The sequence below is a fragment of the Melopsittacus undulatus genome, chromosome 8, assembly GCF_012275295.1.
Source record: "Melopsittacus undulatus isolate bMelUnd1 chromosome 8, bMelUnd1.mat.Z, whole genome shotgun sequence".
In the NCBI taxonomy this organism is placed as follows: Eukaryota; Metazoa; Chordata; class Aves; order Psittaciformes; family Psittaculidae; genus Melopsittacus; species Melopsittacus undulatus.
The window spans coordinates 51,779,354-51,793,859 of record NC_047534.1 but is presented as its reverse complement, the minus strand read 5'-3'; the positions used below and the strand labels follow the sequence as shown (position 1 = coordinate 51,793,859).

The window sequence follows — 14,506 nt, the reverse complement described above, 5'->3', positions numbered from 1 at the left end:
TTGGGATGGGAGTGGGGGTGATCTGGGGAGTGGATGTTGTTTGTTCCCAAAGGAGGATGGATTCTCCAATATGGTTTTCCTGCAGAAAATTCCAAGTTTGCAGAAGCTGCATTTGCATTTGCCTGCCTGAAAGACCCATTGCAGTGGAGGACTCCTGGCAAACTCTGAAGCTCAGTTATTTAGGGGTGAGCCTATGTAGAGCTGTCAGCAATGCAGCCAACTATTAGCTAAGTTACTGCAGAATTTGATCTCTTACATATTTCTCTTTAATAGAAACAGAGGCATCGACAGACTCAGTGGTTATTTATGTTCCAGATAACTCCCTGCCCTTGGTTTGGAGGAGCCTTCATTGTTCCCTTCTGCTCAGGGAATGATTTCTTTAATGCAACAGCCTCTCTTGGTAAGTACCATACAATAGCATGTTGGGATGGCGGAGGCCATATCCATGTCTTACAAGCCCAGTGCTTGCTGTGCTGTGGGACAGAGCCCTCAATCCTGGCTCTCTGATCACAGTGCATGGCAGCCTCCCACCCACCCATGTGCTGCAGGCTGTGCTCCTGCCCCTGCACTGCTTCTCCCCCAGTTCCCCAGCCATGACCTGACTGCAGCTCTTTCCATGCCTGTAAATCACACTGCCTGCGGGAGACGATGCTGTTCATTATGTCACACACAGGCAGATTTACAGCGTGGAGCAACAGTCACAGCTATTCCTACTTGAAATGACGTGAGATCTGCACTCAGCAAGCTCCCTGTAAATCACAGCCAGGTCTGTGCATTGGGCTGATGGACACTTCCCACCCACTGGCAAAGGTTGTGGTTGTTGGTGCTGACAGGCCAAAAGAAGTCTGTGTTCAAACAAAGTTAGTTTTCAAGCTCAGCCCCCAAAAACCAGCCTACCATCACTCCAAATGGGCAAAGTGGGAACCTGTCTGTAGATGCCCGTCTCCTAGGGTATCATTGGAGCTGGGCTAGAATATCCCTGATGTCTTTTTCCACCTGGTTTACCCTTGTAGTTCAGCTAGAAAAGGGAGTCAAAGCCAAGTTTCCAGCTGAGGGGATGTCAGCCGGATGCCAGGGCATCCTGGTGGAGTATGCCAAACACCTGGGCCTAACCTTGCCCCAGGAAAGCAGTCCAGGTTCAGCTTCTTATGTCCAAGAGTGGACACTCAGCTGAAATATGGGAACATCTTCAGCCCTCCCTATAAGCCTCTTCTGCAATCAGTGCTATCTGTAGGCAGGAAGTCTGTGTTGGGTGGCAGGGCAGAGCTGCAAGAGGAAAACCAACAGTTCCTGAATGATCCGTTTAAACAACAACAGAGTGAAATGCCCACTTGGCATGCAGTCATTTCCCATTTCCTGGCTCCCCAGTGATTTCCAGTGCTGTTGCTGTGTAAACCCCACAGAGCAAACATCTTGTGTTACCACCCACTTGCTCACTGAGTGGCTTCCCAGAGTCTGGGCATCCATGAGATGCCTGTCTTCCTTTCAGGTCCAGCTCTGCTGGCTCAGCCACCTACATGTGTTTCAGTGCACAGTGAGCATCCCCCACAGGGATTCATGGCAATTCATCTCTTGGCTGTGTTTAGGGTAATCCTATGTTTTTCTTATAACAGGAAATAGCATCTGTGACACCCATAGGCAGCACACCAGCAGGTAAAGGCTATGCCAGAAAGGGCCTCTCCTTTGTCTCCTCTCCTTTGTCTCCCTGTACAATGGTGGCAGTGATTCATTATATGGACCTCCTTCCACTGCTGTCTTGCTAAACTGACGTGATTGACTTTCAGCACAAGAATTGTCCTTATTTTCCCAGTTGACCAAGAAAAGCAGGATCTGCCTCAGGGGGCTCTGCCTTACTGCTGGGTGGGCTCTTTTTGGGGCACAAGGCAGTGGGGATAGGTGAAGCATCATTGCTTCCAGGTTAAAGGAACCCAAAGGACTGGAACCCAAACTCCTGGGACTGCTTTGTAGGTGGAATCCTTTGGCTTTGGAGGGCTCTTGCAGTTTCCCCAAGTCAGGGCAAGTCCCCAAGTGGTCACAGCCCTTGTCAGCAGGTTAAGACTTGCCCTGACAGCCCCATGCAGGCAGCAAGTGCCTGGAGCTGTGCTTGGTGCTGCCGCTGCTCCAGACCCCTCTGAGTGCTGAGGGCATCCCTCCTTCTCTGTGGATGCAGATGATGCTCCAAGTGCAGGTGGCCATTCCTCATGCTCATCCCATCTTAACTGCTTTGCCATCCCCAGCATCGGAGTTGCTTGGCATCAGCTTGTCCATGGTGGGTCCTGTGACTGTTTCCCTTCTCGTGCTCCTTCACATGTCCAATGAGACAGCCCCAGTTCGTGTTCCCTGGGTATAGTGCCCCAGGGCTTTTCTGTTTGGACACTGCATGTGGAAGGCAGCTGTCAATGAGAGGCTGGAAAACCAGCCTGGAGTGCTAATGAGAGCAAACCTAATAGAGACCTTCCCAAATTGTTTCCATCCAGTTCTCAGGGCCTTTAATTGCTGTCATATTAGCAGGATGCCAGAAGGAAAACACAGGGGAAAAAGCCCCATTCGGAGGTGGATTTGTCTCTGCCAGGACTGACTCGGAGGCAGCTTCTCCCCTAGATTTCATTTACAGGAGTCTCTTCAGTTGGTTCCCAAGTTACATTTGGGGCTGGGCCAGCTCCTGCAATGCCTTTTCCCCCACAGTGAGGATGGGAGCAGGATGTTCTACCAGCCACCATGGCCAGATGGAAGGCTGGGAACAGATGCTGTCTGCTACCCACCCCCAGTGCTTGATGTTGGCTTCTTAAGGAATGTACTGAAAAAGGGAATATGATGTACTGAAACAGCAATGGTAAAATGCTTAATATTCCTCTATTCTTACCAAAGAAAAGGCTTCCTGATTGCTGTGTTTTTAAGGGCAGTGATGGAGCCCCATTGCATTAGGCACTGAAAAGAAAGCAAGAGGAAAAGGCAATGAATGAAGCATGGAGAGAACAAACGAAGTGATTTCTGAAACTATTCTATATAGACAGAAACACCTTTAATCCCTGCATGTATTTACACTTACCCATTGTTGGCAGTGGACATATTTACCTGAGGGGCTTTGCTCAGGCTCACTCTTTGTAATGAGGGGTGAATGGCTGCTCTCTTGTGGTTATAGTGCTGTTTTCTGCAGTGGGATTGGTGTTCCTTGCATGATGCAGGCCCCTAACATACATTATGTTGCCCAGCACTCATTTTCTTGCTCTCAGAAGCTTTTGGCTCCGTATATATTGTGCCTGCTCATCTGCCTGCATCACCATCCTGGTCCAAAGGTACCTGAGGATTTGCTCCTGCAGTGTCTGGCCTCATACAGTTGTTTGTTTCTGGATCTGAGCTGTGGGGGATGTGCTTTGTCCAGCCCTCAGCTAATACAAAAGCCGCAGGAGAGCACATGTACTTGAAGATGCTTGAGAAATAAGGATTAACAACATGTGCTCCATGGAGATAAAGGCTTGTACTGACTCCTGTTGTTACGCTGGGTTAGGCTGTAGGAGGTGCTTGAGCTGGGAAACAGGCTGATTAGAACATAAATAATACAGGGGCTATCAGAGGAAGCTTTCTGCTGACCTTAGGGGCTGATACCTGCTCTTTGGTTTTAATCTCTCACTGTTAGTAAGTGTTTGTACAGTGTTAGTAAGTGTTTGTACAGGCATAGCCAAGAGGAGAACCAAGAGCTGCTCTGGGTGAAGGCAGCAGCAGCCCTATGGACAGGGTTTATAAATACATTGCACTCATAAGCTTTTGAATCAAAGCTGTAGGTTGGGATCAGAGGGGAGCCAGTCCAGTGTGTCCCAACCCAACACATCAGAAATGGCCCAGGAGGTTTGTGACAGCAGCCACAGGACCATGTGGTGGCCTCAGCACATGAGGCAGCTCCATGAACACAGGTTCCTCTCTTTGCAGGTCCATCAGTGCAGTCGATGCCTCTGCAGGGTCCCTGCCGAGAGACCCAGGGGATGTTGCAGCCGGTGAAGGGGTTTTCCAGGTTGGATCGTGCTCTGCTCAGCACCACTGTGAGTCAGGTCATGGGAGGGGATGGGAAGGGATGGGAAGGGAGGGGATGCTGTTTCCTGATGGACAAATCCTGGCTGGGAGTGAGGGACATTGATTAAAGCCTGACGCATGACTTGAAACCATGGACAGTGCAGGCTGGTGCCAGCACAGCCCTTGTGGGGCTGCCCTTTGCTGGGAACATGGGGCCAAGCCATCCAGGCAGCAGGGCATGGCCTCTGCAGTAGGCTGCTGGGGGTGCTGGGATCAATGATGAGTCTGAGATGCAGCAGCTCTTGGGGCATTGAGGTGTCTTTTTGAGGCTTACTAAGCAAAAAAGAGCCTTTCTTTCTGGCTTTGCTGTGATTCTTGGCCCATCGCGTGTTTTACCAGCATGGCTTAATAGGGGCTAATGCTCCAAGTGTGTCTTTAATAACCTTAGGACAGTAGCAGCTTAGCAAAATAAACCTTTCCCAGCTGCACTGCTCTGGAAACAAGCCTGCTCAGCTGCTTCCCATGCTGGCCCCTTTCTGGACCCACCTCATGAATCTGGGCCAGACCAGGGATGACCTGGATCCATGGAACATGCTGTTCAGGGAACACCAGGTCCTGCCTTCCGGACCCTGGGGGACCACAGGGAATGTGAAGGGGTTGGTGGGTTTGTCCCAGCACGCCTGTCAGGGAGCACAGAGAGGCAGGATGGGGAGCCCTGGACACCTGGCCTGAGGATGGGGCTTTGCCTGGCTGCAGTCAGAGATGCTTGTGATGGGAGATGGAGCTCAACAGCAAAGGAAGAGCAGGGGCAATAACCAGAGGAGGGCCTCATCCATGAGCCTGATGCTCCCCAACACCTCTATTAGTACCTTCATTTCTGCCCTTTCTGGAGGCTCTCCCGGTGTTTGGACACTGATGTCTCTCAGTGTAGGTGTGAAACATCCTGACTGCAAGTCATGCCTTCACATACAGATGCAGTGTGGTACCTGGTTGCTTCACCTCTAAGTCCTTGTGAGATTAAGCCCTTTTCCCCCACCAGGCCTATAGGGTAATGAATGCTTAGCCACCACATGTAAGGCAGGGAGGACCTAGAGTGTCGATCCCATTCCTACATCCATCCCTCTCTCCCTCCTTCCCTGGACCACGTTTACCCAGAGCATCTGTGAGGTCATGAACCCCCAAGGCCACGTGTGATGGGGAGGGCAGGGACAGAATGGCCCGAGCACAGAGCCAGACATCTGGTCCTTTAAATGCTACGTGTGCTCCTTGGTTTCAAAAGGGAGCAAGGCAAAACAGCCACTTGTGAGATAACAGCTTGCAGAGTCCTACAGTCAGCTCCTTCGCTGCAGCCTGTCCCATGGCTGGGGCTCTGCACAGGCAGGGAGACAATAAGGGGCTCCATTTGCCTTCCCAAGGCAGGCACAGCCCTGGGTAAGAGGGGAAACAGCAGGAGGGGGGTCCAGGTTTTGTGTTCAGGAAGTGCCAAGGAGAAGCAGGGAACAGAAACCCAGGGATGGGGCTGGTTCAGGCAGTTGAGGACAGACTCGGAAACTACTGGATAATGCTGGGAGTGGAGGAAGGTCTCAGGTTTTTGCTGATGTTTTGGGGTATTTTTGCATGTGTTTTTTTGCAGCTGTATTTCCAGTTTTGTGCTGTGCTCTGTGAGGCTTCACACCTACGTGTGTCAGTGTTTGAGGGGACTCAGGTGGTACCTAGAGATAGAGGTGAAAATGTTGTCCCTTGATGCCAGTAAGGAGCAGGACAGGTCTTGGGGGAGCAGTACTAAGGGATGCTAGGGCACTGCATCCTTAAGGGCATTCCTCACCAGTACTTGAGCACTACACAGAGGTGCCCACATTTACACTGGGAGCCAAGACCAGTGGAGGATGCACAGCAAATGGTTGCGATCCATCCATCCGTCCCCAGAAGGACCTGGTAGGTCAGGCCTGGTAATGGCCCCACCATGGGACTCATCTTCTCCCTCTTCCCTACTAAAGAAGATGCTGGATTCAGGTGTGAGGTGTTGGATGCAGACCCTAAATCCCTTGTGTTCTCAAGCTGAGATGAAGCAAACATTGTCCTCACTGGAGCTCTTGACAGCAGGTCAAGGGCATTGACTGGTGTCAGCCCTCACTGTGCTCCTTTGCATGCAGTCCCCCCTGCCTGCAGGGCTGGAGAGCAAGGCACTGATTTCCTTCACTTGGCCACCTCATCTTTGGTTGATGTAAGTGAGCTCAGCCCCTTCCTTCACACCAGGGACTGACATCAGGGTTGAAGCATCCGTGGTCAGTGCAAGCCAAGGCATTCCTGCCATGCTTGGGGCCTGATGCAGGATGGAGGTCACTGGGGCTCACAGCAACCCGGAGAAGCAGCATCAACAGCTATTGATACCTAAACATGTACCCATCTTCTTGCCTTCCTTTGGGTGGGGGTTGACCCATGTCTGAATTAGCCTCAGGGTTGGACTGAGCCTAATCCAGTGCTCACCTGGATGCTGAGCTCCCAAGGGATGATGATCTCTGATCTCCCATCACCTGAGGGGCCTCCCTCTGCTTTTTGGGATCAGTCCCCAAGAGGACTGCTCAGTGTCAGCCTTGGCTGGTTTCAGAGGTGATGGAGAAGACGGCAAAAAGACCTTAAACCCACCCAAAAGTTACGATGTGCTGGAGATGGAGGTGCCGTGGTCCCAGGCATGCTCCATCCGCCCGGGAATGGCACAAGGAGTTGTTCCCTCCAGGCTGGGGCCTCTGCAGGTGTTAAAGACATCAAGTGACCATGCTGCTGTGGGTGTTTTTCCACCTGCCCCTGCTCAACAGCTCGTATTTTCCAAGCCGCAGGACAGGAATGAGGTGTAACAGGGCAGTGCTGGGATGCTGGAGATCCCAGTGACCCAGGACTGTGCAGCACTGGGATATTCCAAGGCACGGACTTGGAAGTGACAGTTCCAATGACGTTAAAGGGGAAGAATAAATGCAGTGAGCCCTCTGCTTATGTCAGTGGAGCAGCGGGAGAAAAAGTTATTTTATTCCAAGAACCCCCCTTAAACCTTCAGTCCAAACCACTTTCTATGGCTTTTTGCTCAATACAGACCAGCATTGTCCAGGGAAAATGGCTTTCTTCCCAAGAAACAGCACTTTCACAGCCTCCTGGGCACCCTCACCTCAATCTTACCCATGCACCAAGTGCCTTTGCATCACCTCTGAGCCCAGATCCAGGCTTGCATGAGCACACCTCTGTCCAGAAAGCACATGGGCACGGGTGTAAATCCCTGCTCTCCATTAAGGGTCAGGCATGTGCTTACAACCAGGTGATGCTGAATGCTGCCCACCTCCTGCTATGCCCTTTCCCTGCAGGAGAAGGCTCCGTACATCAGTGTGGAGATGTACTGGGGTTATGTCACCTCCCTCAGCCCCTCTGTGGGGGGAACTGGCACAGCCTCATGGACTTGGAGGGAGCCCTTGGCGCTGGATGCACTTCTGTAATCAGCTCTATAAATAAGAGAGGGGAAGATGATAAATGACAGCAGCATTCCCAGCCAGCCGGGGTAGGATTACTCACAGGCACTGCGCAAGTGACCTTGGAAGTAAATTCCAGCTAAATTCCTTAAAATAATACTTGAAGGAGGGGTGGGAGCTGGAATGAGCTGAGCTCAAGATCCACACTTCCAGGCTTGTAACTCCTGTCCAACAGAGAAAGGAGAGATTGGTCCCACCTGTCCACTGGGACAGAGCAGGGTGCATTGTCGGGAATGAGCATCCATCACCTATGAGGGCTTCCAAAAGGCATCAGTGCTCACCAGCCCTCTGAGGGCGTTTTCCAACCACTTGGAGAGAAGCTGAAGCCAACACACAGGGTTTGGAAACCCAGATCTGGAAATGTGCTTCATAAGGACAAAGCAGAGCTCAATTAGGGCCGGCTGGAAGGGTTGTTCTCTGCAAAGCAGACCTGTCATCGAACAGGGAGATCATTGGGAATGTTGGGAACTAGGTGGATGCTGCCATCTGAAATGTGCTCTTAAAGCAAGTTCCTTTGGGGGCTTTGTAAAGATGTGGGTATTTCTGCGTTCGGCTGTCAATGGAACATGTTTTTACAGCAGATGGAGCTTTTCCAGGCGTGGTGGGTGATGGATGGGTATCTTACATGGAAATCAGTTAACGTTCATCAGACTCCCATTCAAATGGGAGCACAGCAGTTGATCAGTCCACCCTCATGCTTTAAACTCAACAACCTCTGGTAACCTAATGTAGACATATATTAAATATATAGCACTGCTTATCTGTCATTTAATAAATCCATTCTTCCTGCTCCTTTGCTTCCCTTTCCATGGAAAGCATTTTAACAGCTTGAGTGATGGTGCTTTTTGATGCATAAGTTGTTTTACTGAACAGCATGATAAAAGTTTGTCCAGGAAGGAATTCCATTAACTTCGGGGTCTTTGTCGCACTAAGCAGCATCAGATTTGGCATGCAGGAATAATGGGTTCCAGGGCCTGAAATTCCCATTATTTTCCATCGGTTTATTTAAAAACCATTGGCTGGATTATAAAGAGCTGCTCAACAATGAATGTACTGTTCCTTGTTGTTTGTTGCTGTGCCCAGATGTTTGGTGTTCCAGGGTTCCCTGAGAGCACTTCAGGGTGCCACAGAGAGAAAAGCATCCTGTTATGGAGCTCCTAAACCTCAAGTTTTTCTCCTCATAAAGCAGAATGATGGGTATTTGCAGATGAAATGAAGCAGTGGCATTTTGTGATGGTGCCAGTGAGCATTTGCATTGCATCTCTTTGTCTACTGGGCTCTGTGCAAAGCAGACCCATCCTGCTTGCAGAGGGGTAAACTGAGGCACAGTGAAGGAACCTGACATGCCAAACAAACCCAAACATGGGATTGACCCTTCCTTTTCATCCCCAAGCCAGTGTTTTCCATGTGCCAGATCCCTCCTGAGGGATGTGCATCTCCTCTCCCCAGCTTTGCACACCATGTGGGGTTAAGGTGATGGGTGCTGTGGGGCTGATGGCTCTGTGCCCCTTACATAGCTTCCATGTGGGATGTGCATTACAGAAAGACATCAGATTTGCTCCCAGGGCCTCTCATAGCACATGTTTATGGTGAAGGGATGTGCAGGCCCTTATAATGGCTCTGTTGCCAGAGCCCATGGGCTGGCTCTGCTCCCCTCACCAGTGATTTTATGGGTCCCTGCTCTATGGTTAGTGTAAATAAGACAAGGCTCCAAAATCAATAGCCTCCTCCTCTGCTCGCCAGCAGGTCATGCACATGAGGAATGCCATGTGCTGTCAATAAATGGCTGATGAAAGTGCAGTGTTCTTACAGGATAAATGGCCCTGTGGCTTACATTAAATAGTTCAGTGGAATATGGAGGCGCTGGGTGCATCCCAAAATGTTCCACCCTGAGACGAGCTTCCAGAGGGTCTTATCCTGAGCAGAGATGGGGCTGGTCCGTCCTGCCTTGTCCAGCCCCCTGGACACGATTCAAGGCAGCTTCAGCTCACATTTAAACACCTTTTTGATGAAGAAATTGCCTGTTCAGGGCATTTAAGTGCCAGTAACTATGAAGGGAAGAGTGTGAAGAGGGAGGAGAGCAGGATGAGAGGCACAGAAAGCAATCCCCATCAGGGGAGCATGTGCATCTGTAATGGTGGCAGCTTCATTGCCATCTCCAAACAGGCTTCATCATAACTAAGGTATGATGGGTATGACATTGCTGGGCTAAACCGCATCAGAGTGAAAAGCACAGACCGGCACAAGGGGAGCCTTTCCCAGCAATGGTGGCATTCGGAGAAGCCGGGATGTGTGGGTTTAGCAGTAATTTGCTAAACTTATACAAAGGAGGGGTAACAACAGCTTTCTGTTTCGTTTTGAGTGGCTGCTTTCCAGTGGTGGTGCTCTCAGGAAGCCCTTTTGAGCCAAAGAGAACCCCCAAGCCCTCAGCAGAAATGCTTGCATCAAAGGTAGCTCTGCTTGCAGTGTTTGGCAGGTGAAGAAAGGAGTTCAGTTCTCAGCTGTCCCTGCTCTCTGCCTGTCTTGAAAACAAAGGGAATCCCTCTTGGATTCCCTTTCTTTTCCATGCAAACAAAAGAAAGACAATGGGTTGGGGTTTTACTTAGGAAATGCTGCCTGGAGCACACTTCAGGATCAATGCAACTCCTAGTGCTCCAGTGATTCCAGGTCTAACAGACCTGGCTGTATTGCTGCACAGAGCAACACTCAGGCTTTCCAGGGCACAGGGAGAGACAAGCACATCGTCTTGGACCACCAGTGCCCCATCTCTGCTGCTAAAGGCATTGAATACAACTTCCATTTCCTCTCTGCTGTCTCACCACAGGTTTGGAAAGAGCATCTGCTTGGAGCCCTGGATGGTGAATGTGGAGACAGGAGAGTGAATAGGGGAATAAGGAGTCTTTGAAGTGAATCATGGTAGTTGAGCTGCAAGGCAGGGTTTGCCTTAGGACCCAGTGATGACAGCCTGGGGTGCTGGGGGCACTAAGAGCCCAGGGGCTGCAATGTAATTATAGAACCTTGGAAAGGCTTAGAGGGAAAATGTTAGCATTGAAACGGGACAGCAAACTGTTGGGTGCAGCAAGGCGTCAGTGTCTCACTCTTGCCCCTTCCATACACAGGGATACCCAGGGGCTGATCTAACAATTTCTACAGCCCCTTCAAGTTATGGTACCATGCTATGGCTTTTGAGCCTGCTCAGAGGATGCAGGTTTGAGCTGATCTGTAGAAATCAAAGGGCAAACAAGTGACATATTTCCTCTTCCAGTCTGACAAAAGCATCTTGTCAGAAGGAGCTTTAATCCTCAATCTCTGGGCCAGCTCTTAAGCTGACAGCATCCCTGTATGGGATGCAGATTGGATGAAGCAGGGGCTTCTCTCCTACACAGAATGGGAAGCATCCCTCCCTGTGTCCCCAGGGGTGTGTACATGATGTCCCACTTGGAGACCCCCTCTGCTCTCCCTTGCCTGCATCCCAGCACAGCTGGATGGAGAATCCATCCTCCACAGCTGGATGGGGAATCCAGCTGTTGGCAGCCAGGCCAACAAGAACAAAGAGCCCATTGCAGTGTGGGTCCTGAGTGATGGAGAGCAAAGCCCAGCAGCACTCGGCAAGCATCGGGGCTGTGAAATCGGATTCGTGCCCCTGTGCTGGGGCAGGGAGCCTGGGGCAGTGCTCGGTGGTGGAGGGCAGGACAGGTGGCCACAGGCTGGGAGAACCATAACAGGGAATCACGGACACAAGATCCTCTTTGTTAAGATGATACCGAAGCTTCGGCACAGCTGCCTGAGCTCCTTTACCTCCCGACATCAAAGCCTGCCTCTAATTGTGCCTTTATTACCCTCACCCAAGCCCTGGCCCAGTGTCCCCGTGGCTTTGCAGTCCAACAGGTGCCTTGCTAACATGTGTGAGATTAAGGGACATTGGTGGGTTTCAAAGCGTGCCTCATGGGGCATGGCAATGCGTCTGATCCTGTTAGGATGGGGGTGCAGGAGGGTCTCCCTCCCTGGCATGGGAGGCACATCCCACCTCGCAGGCAGCCCCAGCATAAGGTGGGAGGCCAAAGGAGGCCATGGGGAAGCCCCCAGGCTCGCAGCGTGAGCAGCACCCCAAGGATGCTCTGTGCATTCCATCCTGCTGAGAAGGGCATCAGTTGGAGAGGATGGAGCCTGCAGGGATGCTCCATCCCTCAACTGCCCCAGCTGGAACAGGGACTCCCCACTTCACCCCCTAAATGCTCCCTACTGCACCAGGGGCATCCTCCCCCCACCAACTCATAGCTCAAACTGAGGACCCTCAATCAATTTCCCAAACCCCCTTTATTAGACCAAGGTCCCTTCACTCCATCCCCCAAACACCCTGTGTTTGACCTGGGATCTTCCCACTGGATCCCACCCAAACGTCCCATGCTAAATGCTTGATACTCAAAAACACCCCACACTGGACTGGATCCTCTCTCATTATCCCCCTGGATGTGGGCCATTCCAGGGATTTCCATGAGGAAGCAGCATGGTGGGAGAAGAACGGCGAGGGGAAGCAGTGTTGCATTGCTCAGAGGGACCCAAGGATTCAACTGTGCAGAGACCAAGAACTGCTGGCCCAGGAGCCAGGGAGGGGACTGAAACTTGGCTGGGGATCCTATAGAACAAAGTGAAAACAGGAAAATGCAGAGACATGCCTCAAAAGTCATAAAAACAACGAGGTTGAACACACACAGAGTCTCTTCCCCCATTGGCAGGTTACAGGAGGGCAATCCTTGCCTCCAGACCTGCGGGCAGAAGCCATTGCTCATGTTAACTCCTAGGGAAAGCAAGAGGAGGTGGATGGAGGGGTTCAGGGTGCAGAGAAAGGGGCTCAGCTGATCCCAAACCCAGCTCAGGGATGGATTTGATCCAGTGCAGCAGCAGGACATAGAGCCCATAGACAAGGACCGGTGGGTTCATACCTCTCAGCTCCTCACACCACAGCAGTCACTTTGCCATGGCTTCTGTGGTCTCCTGCACATCCCCTAAGCTCCCTGTTTAAGGGTTTTCCCTTTGATGCTAGCACCATGCTGCAGTAGAAGCCTGTATAACCGAGGCCTTGGGTTTGAGGGATAAAACAAGGGTGAGGAAGGCAAAACAAAGAAGTTCAATCCCAGTGATGTCATTTATGGGAGTTAAAACCAATGCCCCAATGAAGAGGAACAATAAAAACTAATTGTTTGGGGAAAAGCGATGTTAATTTCCCATCAGCCGTTCCCCATTTCCTTTCTGCTGAGCACAGCTCCTATAATCGAGGCATTTGTCCCCTTTGATGGCTGGTGTCAAATGAGCTTTGATGTCATGGAAGGAAATCATGTATTTAGATAGAGCCTTTGCTCAGGTCAGGCACAGCCACTATAAATCAGGGATGGGGAAGGGTGTGGAGAGTTTCAACTTGACCCTTTAGCACTATTTTCTTTACTTTTCACATTAAATTAACTCTCCTATTGTTCCATATCACCACATTCCATCTTATTTTCCCCATCACCATTCCTGTGTTCCCCTGTAAAGCTTTTGAAGCAGAGGAGAAAGGGAAACCTCTTGCAATCATCTGTCCAGAGGATACCTCCACATCAGAGGCAGCACATGGAAACCAAGGGGGAAATAAAGCCCTGCCACATCTCTGCTAATCCTTCTTGGAAGTGCCTCTGGAAACAGCCGAAGCTCATCGGGACTGGCAAGGAGAGCAGAACTGGAATCCATTTCATGGCTCTATTAAAGCCCATGCAAGGAACAAATGAGTTCCTGAGATTTTCATGCCATCGTCACCAGGAGCTGAATAAAGATCACATTAAGTTTACTTTACACATCTGCAACAGCTGGCAGCCATGTCCTACAGTGCCTTTCAAGCCCGTGAGCCGAAGGGAAATCAGGATCCTTTCAAGTCAAGGAGCTTTCCCATTAATTTAATGTGGTTGGCTTTGCCAGGGGGACAGATTCCCCAACGTGCTCAGCTGTTTGCCAAGTCTGGCCTCTTCTTTTGGTGTCTGAATGGGATAGAAGATCCCAGCTAACATAAATGGTCCCATGCTTTCCCAGGGTGATAGCTCAGGGGTCTCAGTCACTGTAAAAGGCAGGTTTGGGCTGAATCCCTCCCTGTTTTAAAGGAACTTTTAACTTCATCAGAAGCCGTCCTCCATGGGATAAAGATGGTGCTGACAGGGCAATGGGACATCAGCCTGAGCCACATGGCTTGATGGCTTCTGCTTGTGAAGGGCTGTGCTCTTATGTGCAGATAGTGGGGATGTGATGGTGTTGGGGTGCAGGCAGTCCTGAAGCAAGTACTTGGGCTCTTTGGGCATCCCTGCAGACAGCATCTCCTGGCTCACTGCAGAGGCACTGGTTGAAGCCCTCTGCACCACCCTGTGCCCCAGGGCAGAGCAAAACCATGTGGTGATGGTGTGGAAATCATTGTTGCTTGAGCCAGGAAAGCAGGAGCGGCCAAAGGGCTGAGCTCCCATCTGTGATGCTTGGTTTGCCCTTCGCCTATGGGGCAAGGAAGGGGTCTGAAGACCCTGCTGAGCCACTCCGACAGCATCCCCAGCTCCTGCAATCACAGGGTTTGCAGCTCATGCGTGGGGAGGAGACAAAGTGGGAGAGGGACTTTATACAAGGGGAGGTAGGGACAGGACAAGGGGGAATGGGCTTAAAATGAAAGAGGGGAGATTTGGATTCGATTGTTGTCCCAACAGCCTGACGAAATCCTGCAAAAGAAATACCATTATATATATGTAATATAAAATTATATATAATGGTATTATTATAATATATATAAAATATATGTATCTGAAAACCGAAGTGGCCCAAACGGAGTTTCTCCCCTCCCATTTGTTTCTCTTGCAGACAGTGCCCTCTTGTGGAACCCTCTCCTCTGCTCCCTTTCCACTGTTACTCCCCAAGGAAACGATTGCTCACACGGAGCAAGAGCACTCACAGGGGCCCAGCACAGCAGTGGTGCCAGG

General features: G+C 50.8%; 1 long non-coding RNA gene across 1 annotated transcript; it reads left to right on the top strand.

The window, feature by feature from the left end:
- The first annotated feature begins 288 nt into the window (after positions 1-288).
- Positions 289-14,475, top strand: LOC117436608 (uncharacterized). The gene is made up of 3 exons (XR_004549940.1): positions 289-400; positions 3,928-4,037; positions 14,388-14,475. It is a non-coding gene; the product is annotated as an uncharacterized lncRNA (long non-coding RNA).
- The last annotated feature ends 31 nt before the right edge of the window (positions 14,476-14,506 follow it).